The sequence below is a fragment of the Heptranchias perlo genome, unplaced genomic scaffold, assembly GCF_035084215.1.
Source record: "Heptranchias perlo isolate sHepPer1 unplaced genomic scaffold, sHepPer1.hap1 HAP1_SCAFFOLD_591, whole genome shotgun sequence".
In the NCBI taxonomy this organism is placed as follows: domain Eukaryota; kingdom Metazoa; phylum Chordata; class Chondrichthyes; order Hexanchiformes; family Hexanchidae; genus Heptranchias; species Heptranchias perlo.
The window spans coordinates 19,031-38,999 of NW_027139614.1; the positions used below are offsets into that span (position 1 = coordinate 19,031).

The 19,969-nt window shown below is 44.6% G+C and overlaps 2 non-coding genes and 1 pseudogene across 2 annotated transcripts; 1 reads left to right on the forward strand and 2 right to left on the reverse strand.

Moving 5' to 3' along the window:
- Positions 1-19,969, reverse strand: part of LOC137316605 (zinc finger protein 135-like) — a 32,318-nt pseudogene that overhangs the window by 10,659 nt on the left and 1,690 nt on the right.
- trnay-gua (transfer RNA tyrosine (anticodon GUA)) lies at positions 5,806-5,899 on the forward strand. The gene is made up of 2 exons: positions 5,806-5,842; positions 5,864-5,899. It is a non-coding gene; the product is annotated as a tRNA-Tyr (tRNA).
- On the reverse strand, positions 17,460-17,544 carry trnak-uuu (transfer RNA lysine (anticodon UUU)). Its single transcript is given in 2 exon segments — positions 17,460-17,495; positions 17,508-17,544. It is a non-coding gene; the product is annotated as a tRNA-Lys (tRNA).

Consider the following 19,969-nt stretch of genomic DNA (forward strand, 5'->3'; position numbering starts at 1 on the left):
AAATAACACAGTGTAGGGATAAAATGGATTAATTCAGGACAGACAGCAGGGAATATTGGAGGAAATAACACAGTGTAGGGATAAAATGGATTAATTCAGGACAGACAGCAGGGAATATTGGAGGAAATAACACAGTGTAGGGATAAAATGGATTAATTCAGGACAGACAGCAGGGAACATTGGAGGAAATAACACAATGTAGGGATAAAATGGATTAATTCAGGACAGTCAGCAGGGAATATTGGAGGAAATAACACAGTGTAGGGATAAAATGGATTAATTCAGGACAGACAGCAGGGAATATTGGAGGAAATAACACAGTGTAGGGATAAAATGGATTAATTCAGGACAGACAGCAGGGAATATTGGAGGAAATAACACAGTGTAGGGATAAAATGGATTAATTCAGGACAGACAGCAGGGAATATTGGAGGAAATAACACAGTGCAGGGATAAAATGGATTAATTCAGGACAGACAGCAGGGATTATTGGAGGAAATAACACAGTGTAGGGATAAAATGGATTAATTCAGGACAGACAGCAGGGAATATTGGAGGGAATAACACAGTGTAGGGATAAAATGGATTAATTCAGGACAGACAGCAGGGATTATTGGAGGAAATAACACAGTGTAGGGATAAAATGGATTAATTCAGGACAGACAGCAGGGAATATTGGAGGGAATAACACAGTGTAGGGATAAAATGGATTAATTCAGGACAGACAGCAGGGAATATTGGAGGAAATAACACAGTGTAGGGATAAAATGGATTAATTCAGGACAGACAGCAGGGAATATTGGAGGAAATAACACAGTGCAGGGATAAAATGGATTAATTCAGGACTGACAGCAGGGATTATTGGAGGAAATAACACAGTGTAGGGATAAAATGGATTAATTCAGGACAGACAGCAGGGAATATTGGACGAAATAACACAGTGCAGGGATAAAATGGATTAATTCAGGACTGACAGCAGGGAATATTGGAGGAAATAACACAGTGTAGGGATAAAATGGATTAATTCAGGACAGACAGCAGGGAATATTGGACGAAATAACACAGTGCAGGGATAAAATGGATTAATTCAGGACTGACAGCAGGGAATATTGGAGGAAATAACACAGTGTAGGGATAAAATGGATTAATTCAGGACAGACAGCAGGGATTATTGGAGGAAATAACACAGTGTAGGGATAAAATGGATTAATTCAGGACAGACAGCAGGGATTATTGAAGGAAATAACACAGTGTCGGGATAAAATGGATTAATTCAGGACAGAGAGCAGGGATTATTGGAGGAAATAACACAGTGTAGGGATAAAATGGATAAATTCAGGACAGACAGCAGGGATTATTGGAGGAAATAACACAGTGTAGGGATAAAATGGATTAATTCAGGACAGACAGCAGGGATTATTGGAGGAAATAACACAGTGTGCGGATAAAATGCAATGGATGTTTTGAAGATGGATTGTTAAAAAGTGTTTGATAAGATGCCGGACAGGAGGCTTGTTGATCAGATTAAAGCTCACGGTATTACAGGGAGTGGGTCAGTGTGGATGGGAAGTTTGATGAAGGGCAGAGTATTGGTTAATGGATGTTTTATCAGACTGTGGGGATGTAAACAGTGGTGTCCCCCAGGGGCAGTGTTGGGACCATTGCTCTTCTCAATACAGAGCAATGACCTGGGCTTGGGTACAAGGGCATAAGATCAACATTTCCTGACAACACCAAGATCGGGAGCATTAAGAACTGTGAAGAGGAATGTTAGAAACTTCAGTGTGACATCGGAACATTAGGAACAGGAGTAGGCCATTCAGCCCCTCGAGCCTGTTCCACCATTCAGTGAGATTGGTGTCAGTGACTGTGGGGTTGGTTTATATCAGAGTGGAGGAGATTGGTGTCAGTGACTGGGTTCAGGAACTGGAATTAACGATTTAGCCCCTCAATTCTGCTCCGCCATTCAATTGGATCAGGACTAATCTGTGCCACAATTCCATTTACTCTTCTTTGCTCCATGTCCCTTTCAACCCTCACACAACACAAATCTATCAATCTCAATATTGAACATTTCAATCGAGCCCCAGCATCCACAGCCTTTCGGGGAAGTGAGTTTGTAATTTCCACCACCCTTTGTGTCAAAAATTGCTGCCTTATTTTGCTCTTAAATGACCCAGCTCTCATTTTAACATCATCAAGAAGTTTGCAGATGGAGTATAATGTGGGGAAATGTGAATGTTTTCACTTTGGTCGGAAGAATCGAAAAGCAGAATAGTTTTTGAATAGGTGAGAGACTAAGAAATGTTGTTGTTGAGAGAGATTTCGGTGTCCTTGTACACAGATCACAGAAAGTTAATATGCAGGTCCAGCAAACAATTAGGAAAGCAAATGGCATGTTGGCCTTTATTGCAATGGTGTTGGAGTATAAGAGTAAGGAAGTCTTGCTGCAATTATATCGGGCTTTGGTGAGACCACACCTGGAGCACTGTATACAGTTTTGGTCTCCTTACCTGAGGAAGGATATACTTGCCTTAGAAGGGGTGCAACGAAGGTTCACTAGATTGATTCCTGGGATGAGAGAGTTCTTGTATGAGGAGAGAGTGAGCAGAATGGCCCTATATTCTCCGGAGTTTAGAAGAATGAGAGGTGATCTCATTGAAATGTCTCAAATTCTTGGAGGGCTTGACAGGGTAGATGCTGAGAGGCTGTTTCCCCTGGCTGGAGAATCTAGAACTTGGGGACATAGTCTCGGGATAAGGGATCGGCCATTTAGGACTGAGATGAGGAAAAATTTCTTCACTCAGAGGGTTGTGAATATTTGGAATTCTCTACCCCAGAGGGCTGTGGATGCTCAGTCATTAAATATATTCAAGAATGAGATCGAGAGATTTTTGGACACCGAGGGAATCAAACAATCGAGCAGGAAAGTGGAGTCAAGGTAGAAGATCAGCCATGTTCTTACCGAATGGCAGAGCAGGCTCGAGGGGCCATATGGCCCACTCCTGCTCCTATTTCTTATTCCCTCTTGTTCTGGATTCCCCCTCCAGAAGAAATCATTTTTCTGCATTTTTTTTATTCGTTCATGGGACGTGAGCAACGCTGGCAAGGCCAGCATTTTATTGCCCATTCCTAATTGCCCTTGAAAAAGTGGTGGTGAGCCGCCTTCTTGAACCGCTGCAGTTCGTGTGGTGACGGTTCTCCCACAGTGCTGTTAGGAAGGGAGTTCCAGGATTGTGATACAGCGACGATGAAGGAACGGTGATATATTTCCAAGTCGGGATGGTGTGTGACTTGGAGGGGAACGTGCAGGTAGTGTTGTTCCCATGTGCCAGCTGTTCTTGTCCTTCTAGGTGGTAGAGATCGCAGGTTTGGGAGGTGCTGTCGAAGAAGCCTTGGTGAGTTGCTGCAGTGCATCCTGTGGGTGATACACACTGCAGCCACAGTGCACCAGTGGTGAAGGGAGTGAATGTTTAGGGTGGTGGATGGGGTGCCAATCAAGCGGGCTGCTTTGTCCTGGATGGTGTCGAGCTTCTTGAGTGTTGTTGGAGCTGCACTCATCCAGGCAAGTGGAGAGTGTTCCATCAAACTCCTGACTTGTGCCTTGTAGATGGTGGAAAGGCTTTGGGGAGTCAGGAGGCGAGTTACTCGCCGCAGAATACCCAGCCTCTGACCTCCTCTTGTAGCCACAATATTTTTGTGGCTGATCCAGTTGAGTTTCTGATCAATGGTGACCCCCAGGATGTTGATGGAGGGGGATTCAGCGATGGTAATGACGTTGAATGTCAAGGGGAGGTGGTTAGACTCTTTCTTTTTGAAAATAGTCATTGCCTGGTGTTTGTCTGGCGCGAAGGTTACTTGCCCCTTATCAGCCAAGCCTGGATGTTGTCCAGGTCTTGCTGCATGTGGGCACGGACTGCTTCATTATTTGAAGGGTTGCGAATGGAACTGAACACTGTGCAGTCATCAGCGAACATCCCCATTTCTGACCTTATAATGGAGGGAAGGTCATTGATGAAGCAGCTGAAGATGGTTGGGCCTAGGACACTGCCCTGAGGAACTCCTGCAGCAATGTCCTGGGGCCGAGATGATTGGCCTGCAACAACCACTACCATCTTCCTTTGTGCTAGGTATGACTCCAGCCTGACCTTATTGAATCCCTTTATTATTCTAAACACCTCGATGAGGTCACATCTCAATGTTTTAAACTCATGGGAATAAAAACCAAGTTTATGCCACCTATCCTCATAATTTAACCCTTTTAACCCCGGCATCATTCTGGTGAATCTGCACTGTACCTTTTCTAAGGCCGATTTATCTCTCCCTCGGTTCGGTGCCCAGTTCTCCAGGTGGGGTCTGACCAAGGTTCATTACAACTGAAGCATCACTTCTGTATTCCAACCCCACTCGAGATAAAGGTCAACATTCAATTAGACTTGTTGATTATTGTCAAGATTTGTAAGGAATTTGCAAAGGATTCGAGGGGATCTCAGAGTTGGGATTTTTCTTTATTCTGTCCACTCAAGGAGTTTGATAACAGACTTACTCCTTTGAATTTAGTGCTGGATTATTGGGCCGTGATGTGTTTACTTGTTTGTATTTTGTTAAATACATTTGCTGAGTGTATTTAAATTGAAGACGAGATTCCCAGGCCTGATGCTCTATTCACACATCGAAGGTGAGAGAGATGCTGTGGGACACACGATAAGTCCAGTAGCTGAAAGTGATTCACAGACTGGGTTTTGTGTTTAGTGATCCCGGGTACATTACTGATACCTTCCCTGGATCCCAAGGCTGGGAGAGGCACTCGGGAAGGACCGGGGAGCTGGGACTTGGCCATGAGAGTAATTGAAGGTATGAGAACTGAAATAATCTCCAGTGAGAAAGGAGAAAAGGCAAAATAATCGGTAATGAGGACATCAATTAGTCTCTTATCTTGAATTCATCAAGTAATTGACCCATTCTGTTTGAAACAAAGTTGATTTATTTGACATCGATCCAGAATATTGAATTTCAGCCCAGTTATAGCGGTTATTAACATCAGCAGAAACAAATCCCAACTTCCAGAATGATGTTCTGCTGCTGAAACCCTCATCCATGCCTTTGTTTACCTCCAGACTCGACTATTCCAATGCTCTCCAGGCCCGGCCTTCCACTTTACACCCTCCGTAAACTTGAACCCCCAATCTCCAGATCAATAATCAGTCCCATTATTCATTGTGTCACTGGCCCAGGCTGTGGAGAACACGGAGCAGCTCCCACTCCCACAGCACTGCGGTATGAGCAGGTACCGAGTCAGCCTCAGTCATGAGCACTGGAATCCACGAGTCCGGGTGTGTCAAAGGTGCACGGTGAACAATCACCAAAGTGAAACATTTTTGCCGCTTCCCTTCGATACCTCAGCTGGTCGAGCGACAAGACTGTCGTGGAAAATAAGACAAAGTCATCCTTCCGTCATTTGTTCAATTCCTGCTCGAAGGAGAACGCGTGATTTTGCAATAAGCAGCAATTAGTTCAAGGTCGCTCTCTTAACTTTACAGGCACCTCACAGATTAACATGTTGCCATGAAGGCACAGGACGCCTCTTTTCCTTTCTCAAACCTGAAAACTTTCTGTGTCTGCCCAAACAAGGCTGCTCTGCCTCTGCTCACCAGCAGGGAGCGCTTTTGAGCAGCAACACTTCAAAACACTCAGCTCTCGCTTTCAGGCAAAAGAAGTCTTCGATCAGCACCGGACTCCACGAGTCTGAACGTGTCAACAGGCGCACGGTGAACAATCACCAAAGACAGCACTGTTTATCACTTCCCTTCGATAGCTCAGCTGGTAGAGCGGAGGACTGTAGTGAATAAAACAAAATAAAGTCATCCTTAGGTCGCTGGTTCAATTCCGGCTCGCAGGAGTGAGTGTGATTTTGCAATAAGCAGCAATTACCTCAAGGTCGCTCTCTGAACTTCACAGACAGCTCACAGATTAACATGTTGCCACTCAGGCACAGGACACCTCTTCTCCTTTCCAAAACCGAAAATCTCTCTGTGTCTGCCCGAGCACGGCTGTTTCACTCGAGCATTTCCCTCTGCTCACCAGCAGGGAGTGCCTTTGAGCAGCAACACTTCAAATCGCCCTCAATTTCAGGCAAAATGGACTTCGATCAGTCAGTCAGTCAGGGCTCTCGCTGCTCCTCGAGCTCGGGCGGCTGTTGCTTTCCGGTGACCTCGTCTTCCTTCCGCAGGCTCGGGCCCTTCTCAGCATCATTCATGATAACTGTGGCTTCCCGTTCTGCTGTTCCTCACTTGCTGATGCTCGATACCGCCGATTGGAGCAAAGTATTTAATATATTCAGGGAGCGGCAACCCAAGGCAAGATTTCTCTGCTGGTCTTGGAGCAGCTTGAAGGCGAGTGTGAGGCAGGAACTGTGAGGGGCAATTTACAAACAGCAAACGAGGACCTTCAGATTATGACACTGATGCACTGCTTGCTGCACTGAGAAGGCACTTACCAGGTATGGAGCCAGGCAGCACCACCAAGTAGGATAGCTTGCAAGGTATTGAAGGCCATAAATTTTGCATTAAAAAATCCAAGCCAGGTAGGAATCGAACCTAATGTGTTATCCATTGCACCACTGGCCCAGATTATAACGAATTAGTAGCAGTGGGAGGCAGTGGGCATGGCGGAGGTACTAAATAAATACATTGCATCTGTCTTTCCCAAGGAAGAAGACGCTGCCAGAGTGTCTGTAAAGGAAGATGTTGTAGAGATACTGCATTGGATAAACATTTATAAAGAGGAGGTACTGGAAAGGCTGTCTGCACTTCAAGTAGATCCGTCATCTGGTCCGGATGGGATGCATCCTCGGTTGCTGAGGGAAGTAACGGTGGAAATTGCAGAGGTACTGGCAAAAAACCTCCAAACATCCTCAGATATGGGGGTGATGCCAGAGGACTGGAGAATTGCAAATGTTACACCCCTGTTCAAGAAAGGGTGAAAGAAAAAATCCAGCAACGACTGAACCAGTCAGTTTAACCTCGGCAGTGGGGAAAGTTCTTGCAACGATAATGCGGGACAGAATTAGCAGTCACTTGGACAAGGATTAGGGAAAGCCAGCACGGATTTGTTAAAGGCAAATCGTGTTTATTTAAATTGATACAGTATTTTGATGAGGTAACAGAGAGTAGATGAGGGCAATGCAGTTAATGTGGTGTGTATGGACTTCGAAAAGGCGTCAGATAAAGTGCCGCATAATGGGTTTGTCATCAAGATTGAAGCCCATGGAATAAAAGGTGCAGTAGCAGCATGGATACAGAATTGGCTAAATAATGGGAAACAGAGTGTAGTGGTGAACGGTTGTTTTTCGGAATGGAGGGAGGTGTACAGTGGTGTTCCCCAGGGGTCGGTGCTGGGACCACTGCTTTCCTTGATATACATTAATGACTTGGACTTGGGGATACAGGGCACAATTTCCAAATTCTTGCAACCAAAATGCTCCACTTCACTGTCATCTGCATTAAAATTCATTGGCCAATTATACACCCATTTTGCAAGTTTATTGATGTATTTTGTATTTGGTCGCAATCTTCATCAATATTATCCAAACTCCACCCCACCCCGCCAATCTGGTGTCATCTGTAAATTTTGAAATTGTACTTCCGATTCCCGAGTCCAATTCATTGATGTGAATTGTGAACAGTGGTCCCAGAACCAATCCTTGTGGAGCCCCACTTTCCACCTTATACAGTGTGAGTCGCTACAATTAACCCCACTCTCTGTTTTAGAGCAGTAGTCAAGAGAAACTTCTTTACATAGGGAGTAGGCAGTCTGTGGAATTCACTTCCACGGTTAGTGTTTGGGGCACACAGTTCTGTGATGACAAGTGGTCCTCGTGTTTTTATCCAAGACAGGCCTCAGCCCAGTCATTTACTCTAAATGTTGGTGCAATAGTTCAAGCTCAGAGGTGCCAGGTATCGGGAGCAGCAGCAGCTGTAAATAAAATCTAAATGTAAGTAAATACCAATACAGTTCATCTTCATCTATTTCTAGTTTAATAACTTTTGCTGAATGTGGCCCAGGCCAAGTGCCAGGATATCGGGTCAGGTTCACCATAGGAAATGAGTTTGACATCCCTGAGATAGACAATGTGAACCGGATTACCCTCATCCACTAACCCAGCAACTTCTTCAAAAAACTCAAGCAAGTTTGTAAGACACCATTTTCTTTCCCAGAAGCCGTGTTGAGTATCTCCAATGGCTCCTTCTCTTTCCCCGTGATCATAAACAGCATCTCTTAGGATCCCTTCAAGCATCTTCCCTCTGATCGAGGTTACACTGATGGGCCTGTCATTCCCCGGCTCTGATTTGTCCCCTTTAATGAAAATGGGAACTACGTGAGCTCCCTTCCAATCTCAGGGGACAATCCCTGACTCTATTGAGCTGTTGAAGATACAGGCAAGGGGCTCACAGAGCACCCGTCCCATCTCTTTAAACACCCGGGGGTGGATATCATCTGGACCTGGAGCACAATGCATTTTGAGAATTCATATTTTATCCAAAGTGACATCCCATTCTATTTTAATATTTATGATGTTATTGTTGACAGCACATCCCACAGCTGGAATCTGAGCCTCATCCACAGGAGTGTAGACTGATGAGAAATAGTCATTCAACAGCTCTGCCATAGCCCGGGAATCTGTCCTGAACTGTCTTTCAGTGGCCCTAAAGCATCTTTAATGGTCTTCTGACTCCTGACGGAGCTGGAAAGACATTTGCTATTATTCTCAGAATTGTGCACCATCTTCTTTTCCAAAGATCTCTGAGCTTCTCTAATGGCTGCTTTTGTCTCCCTCGATTGTGGGTGATATTTGTCCCAATTCTCCTGTAAACTGAATTCATCCTGATCCGATCTGGGTTAAATGTAAGACAGTTCGGGGAGTCAGGAATCATTCACCGCGAGACCCACACTGAGAGGTAAAACCCCAGACGGTTCCTTAGTAAGGATTCCTCTGGTACCTCAGCATATCTTTGTCAGCTATCTTACAGTCCACTCCTGGAGGCCCCACTCCCTGAGCCTACAACCTTCAGCAGGGTCAGTGGTGGAGTTCCGCAGTGGGAGTGATCCCAGAGTAACTGTCGGGATCGCCCCCACCCTGTGGATGGTCCGGATCGTGTATTTTTAGTGATCCTGGTGTCTAACACGCACACATCAATAAAACCGGGAATTCTGGAAACACACTGCAGGTCCTTCTTTATCTGGAGATCGAATGACTGTTGTATAATTGTACCAGCAGTTAACAGGCTCCTGTGAACTCCTCCCTCTGCTATTTTAATTCAGACTTTAACCCATTTATTTTAAGCGGGTTTATTTTAAATGAGTTAACGCCTGCCTTAAATGGTCGACTGAGGACTGTCACACAAACAGGTTAAATCTACATAGAATAATTACCACAGTCATTTTTAGACTGGACGCCTCACGGTGACTTTGCTGTCAGTGAAGAGAGACGAGAAAGACCAAAGTGCCGTTTGCCCCTCTCAGTGTGGCCCTGAAGGACTGTGTCCAGGCTGAAGTTCTGTTCCCACCGGACGATCCTCCCCCCAGATTGTCCTTTCTGAGCTCCAGTCAGGTGATGCTAAACACTCAGGTGGGAAAGACCAAAATCTACAACAAGGGTTTAAAACAAAGCCGATTTATTTAACAGATATCCTGAATATTAAACTCCAGCCCAGTTATAGGGGTTATTAACATCAGGAGAAACAAACCCCAACTGTCAGAATGAACATGGTTCAGTCCTGGATGGGATTAACAGCAGAATCCAACCCCTGCAGTCATATGTGAACTCGCTGGTGTGTCAGCAGTTCGGATGACTGAGTGAATCCTTTCCCACACACGGAGCAGGTGAACAGTCTCTCCCCAGTGTGGGTACGTTGGTGTCTCATCAGATCAATTTTGCTTTTATACCTCATCTCACAGTCAGAACATTTAAAAGGTCTCTCCCCAGTGTGAACTCGCTGGTGTCTCAGCAGGGTGGATGATTGAGTGAATCCCTTCCCACACACGGAGCAGGTGAACGGCCTCTCCCCAGTGTGACGGCGTCGATGAGTTTCCAGCTGTGATGGGCAATTGAATCCCTTCCCACAGTCCCCACATTTCCACGGTTTCTCCGTGGTCCGGGTGTCCTTGTGTCTCTCCAGGTTGGACGATCAGTTGAAACCTCGTCCACACACAGAACACGTGTCCGCTTTCTCCCCGCTGTGAACGTTTTTTTCTGGCTGTGTAACTGGTTAAAGCTCTTTCCACAGACAGTGCATTGGAACACTCTCACTCGGGTGTGTGTGTCTCGGTGCTTTCCCACTCACACTGATGTTTGAAATCTTCTCGCACAGACAGAACAGACAAACATTTCTCCTTCCACATTCAAAGGTCGATGATATTCAGGTCCTGATGAATCGAGTGACTCTGTCAGATCCTGAAGTGATCTTTGGTTTGAGTTTCCCTCTGCAAATCCTACCCTGTAAAAGGAGTTTATAAAAGTTATCAATGTAAGTACAGGATAGAAATTCAGATCAGATAACTCGACTTTCTATGGAACATTATTTCCTCTCTCATTGCTCAAAGCTGTAAATCCCCGTCCCACACACTCTCCCTCCTCCCTGTGCTGAAATCCAAACCCATCGCATCATCTTTCAGTGGCCCTAAACCGTGAGTGAAAGGGTGAGGGAGGAATGTGAGAGTGAATGTGAGAGAGCGCGAGAGTGAATGTGACAGTGAGTGTGAGAGAGAGTGAGTGTGAGAGAGTGAGTGTGAGTACAGCAGTGGGCTCGGTGTGGAGAATGAAGTGGGGCAGGTGGAGCATGTTTCAGTGGGGCAGCAGTGATCATAATCTCATTCAGTTTAGAACAGTTATGGAAAAGGACAAGGGACAGTCAAATGTGAAAATTCTTAACTGGAGGAGGACCAATTCCAGTGAGTTAAAAAGGGATCTTGTCCAGGTGGATTGGAATCAAAAATTGGCAGGCAGAACAGTAATTGAACAGTGGGAGGCCTTCAAGGAGGAGTTGGTTTGGGTACAGAGTAGACAGATTCCCACGAGGAGGAAAGGAACGGCATCCAAAGCTCGAGCTCCCTGGATGACTGAAGATATGGAGATCACCATTTCTCCTTCATTTACAGATGCTCCCTGACCGATCACCATTTCTCCTTCATTTACAGACGCTCCCTGACCGATCACCATTTCTCCTTCATTTACAGACGCTCCCTGACCGATCACCATTTCTCCTTCATTTACAGACGCTCCCTGACCGATCCCCATTTCCCCTTCATTTACAGACGCTCCCTGACCGATCCCCATTTCTCCTTCATTTACAGACGCTCCCTGACCGATCAACATTTCCCCTTCATTTACAGACGCTCCCTGACCGATCACCATTTCTCCTTCATTTACAGACGCTCCCTGACCGATCACCATTTCTCCTTCATTTACAGACGCTCCCTGACCGATCCCCATTTCCCCTTCATTTCCCGGCGGGTAGTGAGGGGGGGATAATGTTCACTGTTTTATATTCGGGTCTGGGGCCGCACTCGGGGTTTGTAAAGCCTGAGCCTGGGCCTGAGCCCGGACCCGGGCCCCGGGGTTTATTGAGCCTCTTGCTCCGATCCTCTGACCTGCACCGAACGCGCTCCTCCCGCAGCCTCGACTGGCCGCGCATGCTCAGGACACACTGACCGGTAATGAGTCACTACTGCGCCTGCGCACTGGGCTCCACTGATTCAGATAGGGCACAATCTGAACCGCGCTGCATGCTGGGTGCTGCAGCCGCCATTGATGATCTTAATATCTGGACGATAAACAAAAACATTTCAAGCAGGAAGAGCGCGTTTGTACCAAGGATAATAAAATCAACTGAAAGCCCAGCCCTTCGTGCCATTTAAACCGGCACAAACACACAGCATAGAAGCACCCCCCCAACTTTGGTGAACTCCAGATAATATTTTTTTCATTAACTTTTATTCATTTCGTTTTATTAATTGTTGCGACTGACGGGTTCAATTAATGTTTATTTTCCAACTGCACCACAGGACCGTCAGTTTCACCATGATCCGCGCCCTGGTGATTAAGGAGATATCCGGACCAATTGGAGCAGCAGGAATTTATCGGAATTTCCAGTAATGAGTGGGGTGCCGCAGCGATCAGTGCCGGGGCCTCAACTATTTACAATATATATTAATGGCTTGGATGAAGGAACAGGGTGTCTTGTGGCCAAATTTGTTGATGATACAAAGAAAGGTGGATAAGCAAGTTGCGATAAGGACACAACTTGTCTGTAAATAGATATTGACAGATTAAGCGGATGGGCAAAAATTTGGTGGATGGAATATAATGTGGGAAAATGTGAAGTCATCCACTTTGGGAGGAAAAATAAAAAAGCAAAATATTATTTGAATGGAGAAATACTACAAAATGCTGCGGTACAGAGGGACCTTGGTGTCCTCGTACATGAAATATAAAAAGTCAACATACAACTGCAGCAGGTAATCCGGAAAGCAAACGGAATATTGGCCTTTATTTCTAGCAGGATGGAGTATAAAAGCAGGGAAGTCATGCTACAACTGTACAGGGTGCTGGTGAGACCACATCTGGAGTACTGCGTACAGTTCTGGTGACCTTATTTAAGGAAGGGCATACTTGCATTGGAAGCAGTTCAGAGAAGGTTCACGAGGTTGATTCCGGGTATGGAAGGGTTGTCTTATAAGGAAAGATTGAACAGGTTTGGTCTGTAATTATTGGAGTTTAGAAGAATGAGAGGAGATCTTATTGAAACATACAAGATTCTGAGGGGACTTGACAAGGTTGATGCTGAGAGGTTGATACCCCTCATGGGGGAATCTAAAACTAGGGGGCATCGTCTCAGAATAAATGGTCGCCCGTTTAAGAAGGACATGAGGAGGAATTTCTTCTCCCAGAGGGTTGTGAATCTTTGGAATTCTTTACCCCAAAAAGCTGTGGAGGCTGAGTCATTGAATACATTCAAGGCTGAGTTAGAAAAAAAATTTGATTCGCAAGGGAGTCAAAGGATATGGGGAAAGGGCGGGAAAGTGGAGTTGAGGTAAACATCAGATCAGCCATGATCTCAAGAAATGGCGGAGCAGGCTCGAGGGGCCGAATGGCCGACTCCTGCTCCTATCTCTGATGATCTTATGGTCTTATGGTAAATTGACTGGAGGGATGAGAGAACAGTTGGTCCTCCAACCAATCGGAGTGTGAGAGGGGCGGGAGTTGCGGCACCGAATGGGCGGGTCTAAGCCCAGATGTCCCTCATTGACTGAAGCATCATTTTAAAAAAATAATTTATCTTAAGCTCCAGGAGAAAACACGACCTTTCTGTTGTGGCTTGAAACAGATGAAACCAGATGAGGTGGAGCAAACATTTCAACATTTGTTGGAAAAACGCATTAATTAAGAACAGCCAACATGGATTATTTGAGATAACTCGAGTATACTGATAAGGGAATGTCGTGGATGTTGTGTAGATGGATTGTGAAAAGGTGTTTGATAAGATGACGGACAGGAGGCTTGTTGATAAAATTAATACCCATGGTATTTAAATGAATGAGGCAGTGTGGATAGGAAGTTGTGTAAAGGGCAGAAAACAGAGAGTAGTGGTTAATGGATGTTCTCCAGACTGGAGGGATGTAAACAGTGGTGTCCCCCAGGGTCAGTGTTGGGACCATTGCTCTTCTCAATATAGAGAATGATCTGAGCTTGGGTATGTGGGACACAAGGTGAAAATCTCTAGATGACGCCAACATTGGCAGCGTGGGGAACTGGGAAGAGGAGTCAGTGACTTCATTGTGACGTCCACGGGTTAGTAAACAGACAGGTGAAATTTAACGCAGAGAAATGTGACGTGATGCAATTTGAGAGGAAGAAAAATGAGATGAAATGTACACTAAATGGTCAAAGTTCAAAAGTAGACGAGCAGAGAGACTGTTAATTAGACTCATAGAATCAAAGAAATTGATGGCACAGAAAGAGGCCATTCGGCCCATCGTGTCTGTGCCGGCCGAAAAAGAGCTATCCAGCTTAATCCCACTTTCCAGCTCTTGGCCCATAGCCTTGTAGCTTCCGGCAGTTCAAGTATTCTTCAAATGCGATGAGGGTGTCCGCCTCAACCACCCTTTCAGGCAGTCAGTTCCAGACCCCCACAACCCTTGGGTGAAATAATTTCTCCTCAGTTCGCCACTAAACCTTCTACCAATCACTTTAAATCTATGCCCCTGGTTATTAACCTCTCTGCGAAGAGAAGTGGGTCCTTCCAATCCACGCTATCTGGGACCCTCATAATTTTGTTCACCTCAATTAAATCTGCCTTCAGTCTCCTCTGTTCCAAAGAAAACAACCCCAGCCGATCCAATCTTTCCTCATAGCTAAAATTCTACAGTCCAGGCAACATCCTGATAAATCTTTCTTGCCTTGTGTATAAAATGTCTGCTATTTGAAAGTCGTGACATTGATCAAAGTCCACGTTAAGTTTTCTTGCCATTTGTGTCAAGATTTGGAAAAGATCTGACACTTTAAATATTGCCGACCTTTAACTGTAGCTCACAGTGTCTGAACAGTCACTGTTATCATTGACCTTTTATGTGTCTCCTTGAGCTCCATCTCCTGAACAGCACAAGCTGATCACAGCAATGTTTTCTTCAAATGGAATTCCAGTGTGAGAAAATGCACAATTTCAAAGCGAAGCATCATATTCAGGATTGGAAGGAAAGTGCGAGTGGAGATAATGGGCTTGGATCAGTGATTTCTTGAGCATTAAGACATTCATTATCTGAAAGAAGCAGGGAGATGAGATTTTTGTCTATATTTATCAGTATAGAAAAGAAGAAGGGAGTTGAAATCCTTTTGTCTATTCATCCTGCTATCTACAAAATCCTTCGCCTCTCAATGCCCAGCATCTTTCGTTCCAACTCTCTGCTCTGCAGGGAAGTCTTGGTTTCATTAATTCTCCGTGTTTTCAGCACACATCTAATTCACCTCGCAGATCTGGCCGTGTCTTCCACTTATAAGTCATCCCATCGTGTTGACATCATGTTAGCAACTCAAGATAAGCTGTTTTATGTTGATGGAATGCATTCGAGTCAGTTTTCTGGATCAATATGTCGAGGAATCTACAAGGGAACAGGCTATTTTGATCTAGTATTTTGTAATGAGACAGGATTAATTAGTAATCTTAGAGTAAATAATCCTCTGGGGAAGAATGATCATAATATGGTAGAATTTCACATTGAGTTTGAAAGTTTGAGAGTGATGTCATTAAGTCGGAAACTGGGGTCTTAAATTGAAACAAAACCAATAACGTAGTTATGAGGATTGAGTTGGCTAAGGTAGTTTGGGAAATTAGATTAAAAATATGATGATAGATAAGCAATGGCGAACATTTAAAGAAATAATTTATAATTCCTCAACAAAATTACATTCCCTTGAGGGTTAAAAACTCCACCGGAAAAGTGGTCCAACCTTGGTTAATTGGAGAGATTAATGATATTTTAGGTTAAAAGAGGCTTATAATGTTTGCAAAAATAGTAAGCCTGAGGATTAGGAGAGTTTTAGAAATCAGCAAAGGATGACCAAGAAATAGATAAATATGTATAAAGGAAGAGATTCGCGAAAGTAAACATAGGTCCCTTGGAGACAGAGACAGGAGAATTTATAATGGAGAATAAGGAAATCTATCTTCACAGTAGAAGACACAAAAATCATACCAGAACTATTGGGGAACCAAAGTTCTAATGAGAGTGAGGAACCTAAAGCAATTAAGATTAGTAAAGGAAAAGTACCGGAGAAATTAATGGGACTAAAAGCTGACAAATTCATTGGCCCTGATGGCCTACATCCTAGGGTTTTAAAAGAGGTGGCTGCAGAGAAAGTGGATGCATTGGTTTTATCTTCCAGACTTCCCATGATACTAGAAAGGTCCCCATGGATTGGAAGGTACCAAATGTAACCCCTCTATTCAAGAAAGGAGGGAGAGAGAAAACAGGGAACTACAGGCCCTTTAGCCTGACAATAGCAGGAGGGAAATTGCGAGAATCCATTACTAGGGACGTGGTAACAGGGCACTCAGAAAATCATAATATGATTCGGCACATGCAACACGGTTTTATGAAAGGGAAATCGTGTTTGACAACTCTATTAGAGGTTTTGAGGGTTTAGATAGCAGGGTAGATAAGGGACAACCAGTGGATGTAGAATATTTGGATTTTCAAAAGGCATTCGATAAGGTGCCACACAAAAGTTTGTTGAACAAGATTAGGATTCATGGGATTGTGGGTAATATATTAACATGGATTGGGGATTGGTTGACTTACAGAAAACAGGAAGTCGGAATAAACAGGTCATTTTGGGGTTGGCAGGTTGTAACTAGTGGAGTGCCGTGAAGATCAGTGCTTGGGCCTCAGATATTTACAATCTATATTAATGACTTAGATGAGGGGACCGAGTGTAATGTATCCAAGTTTGCTGATGAGACAAAACTAGGTGGGAAAGTAAGCTGTGAGGAGGACGGAAAGAGGATGCAAAGTGATACAGACAGGTTAAGTGAGTGGGCTAGAAGTTGGCAAATGAAGTATAAAGTGGGGAAATGTGAGGTTATTCACTTTGGTAGGAAGAATAGAAAAGCAGAATATCTTTTAAAATGTGAGAGACTGCGAAATGTTGGTGTTCGGAGGGATTTGTGTGTCCTTGTACACGGATCACAGAAAGTTAACATGCAGGTGCAGCAAGCAATTAGGAAAGCAAATGGTGTGTTGGCCTTTATTGCGAGGTGGTTGGATTAAAAAGATAAGGAAGTCTTGCTGTAATTATATAGGGCTTTGGTGAGATTGCATCTGGAGTACTGTGCACAGTTTTGATCTCCTTACCTGTGGAACAATACACTTGCCTGAGAGTGGGTGAACAAAAGTTCACTAGATTGATTCCGGGGATAAGAGGGTTGTCCTGTGAGGAGAGATTGAGTAGAATGGGCCGATATTCTCTGGAGTTTACAATAATGAGGTGATCTCATTGAAACATGTAAAATTCTTAGAGGGTAGATGCTGGGATGCTGTTTCCCCGAGCTCGAGAGACTCGAACTAATGGTTATAATCTCAAGATAAGGGACCGGCCATTTGGTACAGAGATGAGGAATAATTTCTTCACTGAGAGGGTTGTGAACCATTGGAATTCTCTACCCCAGATGGCTGTGGATGCTGAGCCATTGAATAGATTCAAAACTGAGATCGAGAGATTTTTGGACACGAAGGAACTCAAGAGATATGGAGATAGGTCGGGAAAGTGGATTTGAGGTCGAAGATCAGTGATGACCTTATCAAATGGTGGAGCAGGCTCGAGGGACTGAATGGCCAACTCTTGCTCCTTTCGCTGATGTTGGTCGGCTGGAAAAGCCGAACTTGCCAGCTGTTTTCAAACTTTTAGCCTGAACAGGGACTTGAACCCTGGACCCTCAGATCACTACCTGTTTTAAAAGTCTGATGCTCTACCGACTGAGCTATCCAGGCTCACTGTTAAATTAATTTCCATCATACAGATTCATGGTGGGACTCTGAATTATCCCTGTCGATGTCGAATTCGGGGGAATATCCCTTTTATCCAATTTTCAGCAACGTGTTGAGGAGAATCCTTGTTTCTGTTGAACATGATGTAAGAAACATGGACAGTGAACTCGTGATTTTACAATTCTTCTTGTTTGTACAAAATGTCTTGTCATTCGTTAGCAGCAATTAAATAAAACACTTTACACAATGGCTCAAAAGCTGAACTTGTTCCACACGGGAGCTGGGAAAGGCCTCTCGACATTTCAGCCGATCAACAATTGAAAGCTGAATAATTTCACCCGTTACACCGTGACACCAGGCAGCAGATTTGCCTCCCGAATTTTCCCTACACGACACTTCAAACCGATGAATCCCTGCTTCACGGAAAGAAGAATTGTGTGTTTGGTTCTTTAGATTTAAAGATGTCGTGCCGGCCGCTTTACCATTTCAGCTCTCGCCAATCGCCCCCTCTCCCTCCTATAAACAAATAAACTCTCACCTGCTATTGCAAGACGGGAGGGCAGAGGAGCCTCAGTGCCACATGGGGACATGAAGAAGTCGATGTGTTATGGAACCGGTTGTACCTTGAACTCCAGTCAAAATGTTTAGAAGGTTCAACTACTTTAGATGGCGCTGGAGCTCACAACCCCAGCATTTCTCGAGTGTATAATTATTGTAGAAATAACGCGCGCTGACCGATTGCTCCACTGGAGCCGCGCACGGTCTGTGTCCCCAGTGCTCCCATCAAACAGCTTCATCCTCGGTCTCTCAATTATCGCTTCCTGATCTTTCCCACACAGAAACCTCCAACCAAGAGGCGATTCGTTAAACATCCGCAGTGATCTTTAAAAGCCGTGAAATCTTAAACAAAACCCCAGACGATAAGAACTTTGAATGAAATTATTATTAACTTGAGGACAATTATTTTCATGCTACTTTGAGGATTTGGGGGAATTGGGAGCTGAAACTAAGAAACTCTCTCCGGGCTGTCGGTGATTGGAGAGATGGGCGTTATTTCATTTGAAAACCGAGACTCAGAACTTCCTGATGGAGAAGTGTGAGAGAAGATTGTGGTTAGTGGCAGTTGCCGGGGAGATCGAGAGGAGAGGGAGAAAAGTCAAAGTCACAGCTGTGACAGCTCAAGTGCTCTGCTTATCTGTAATATTTAGACAGTAATGTACAGCACAGGACAAACCAGTTTAGAATGTGACCGTGACACATTCTTGTTTCTGGGCTCATTGAGGTCGGGGTATAATTCTCGATGCGAGGTTCATATCCCGGAGAATCCCTAATTTATCCCGGGACTTTTGATCTTGAGCTGCGGTTCAAACTTTTGCGAAGAGGAAAAGGAAGTCCCCAAATCACTCCACCTGAATCTGAAGCGCTTTCGGAAGAAATTCAGTTCAAACAATCAGGACTTTAAAGGCACCTCAATGACCTGCACTTTTATTGAACGAGCTTTGCTTCCAATTGCATTCGACCTTGAAACCGCTCTGGGTTTTCATCTCACTGAAGCAGAGTGAGGCCGCTCTGTATCTGTGAGCATGTCGGTGACGAGGTTCGCTTTGATATTGGTCGCTTTCAATTTTTAAAATTTCATCAAGGGTCAGGGAAAAGAAACCGGGAATCGAATTGTCCCTGTAAGTGATGAATTGAAGGGATTGGTGCTCCAAGCAGATCTGGAAAATGCGCAGTGCGGTCGCTCAGGAATTCCAAATCCACCCTCTCACCACTCGGCGATCATATTAACTGAGCTTTACTCTGGCCCAGTGTCACCGCGCTGAAATCGAGTATTTCTCCGGCACGTTTCTCTTAACTTCACAGTTGCTGGTTTAAGAGTGAAGACCGGCTCGTTGGATTTTCACTCCTGCAAGTTTCAACCATTCATTTTGGACTGACTGCAGACAACTGTTCTATTGGTCACTGCAATCAAAAAGTTCAGCTCAGTGAGTTCCTGGTTCAGTGGGTGACTTCTTCACCTGTCTCGGTGGTGCTATCTGTTAGTGCGAAAGTTTGATGGTTCGAGCCCTAATTTTATTTTCCCTCAGGATTCATCGCCTCAAAGTTCCAGGGTTTCAATGTGTGTTTTGTCTGCAAGAAAATGTACCGTGATCATTGCCGGCTGAGCAGGGCTGATATTCCACCATTTACCCTGTTGTCGGAGAGCAGGCACATGAATCATATAAAGGAATGGAACATTGGCTTCACGGAAATCACAATTCATAACCCATTTATTTTAAACAGGTTTATTTTAAATGAGTTAACGCCTGCCTTAAATGGTAGACTCAGGACAGTCACACAAACAGGTTAAATCTTCATAGAATAATTACCACAGTCATTTTTAGACTGGATGCCTCACGGCGACTTTGCTGTCAGTGAAGAGAGACGA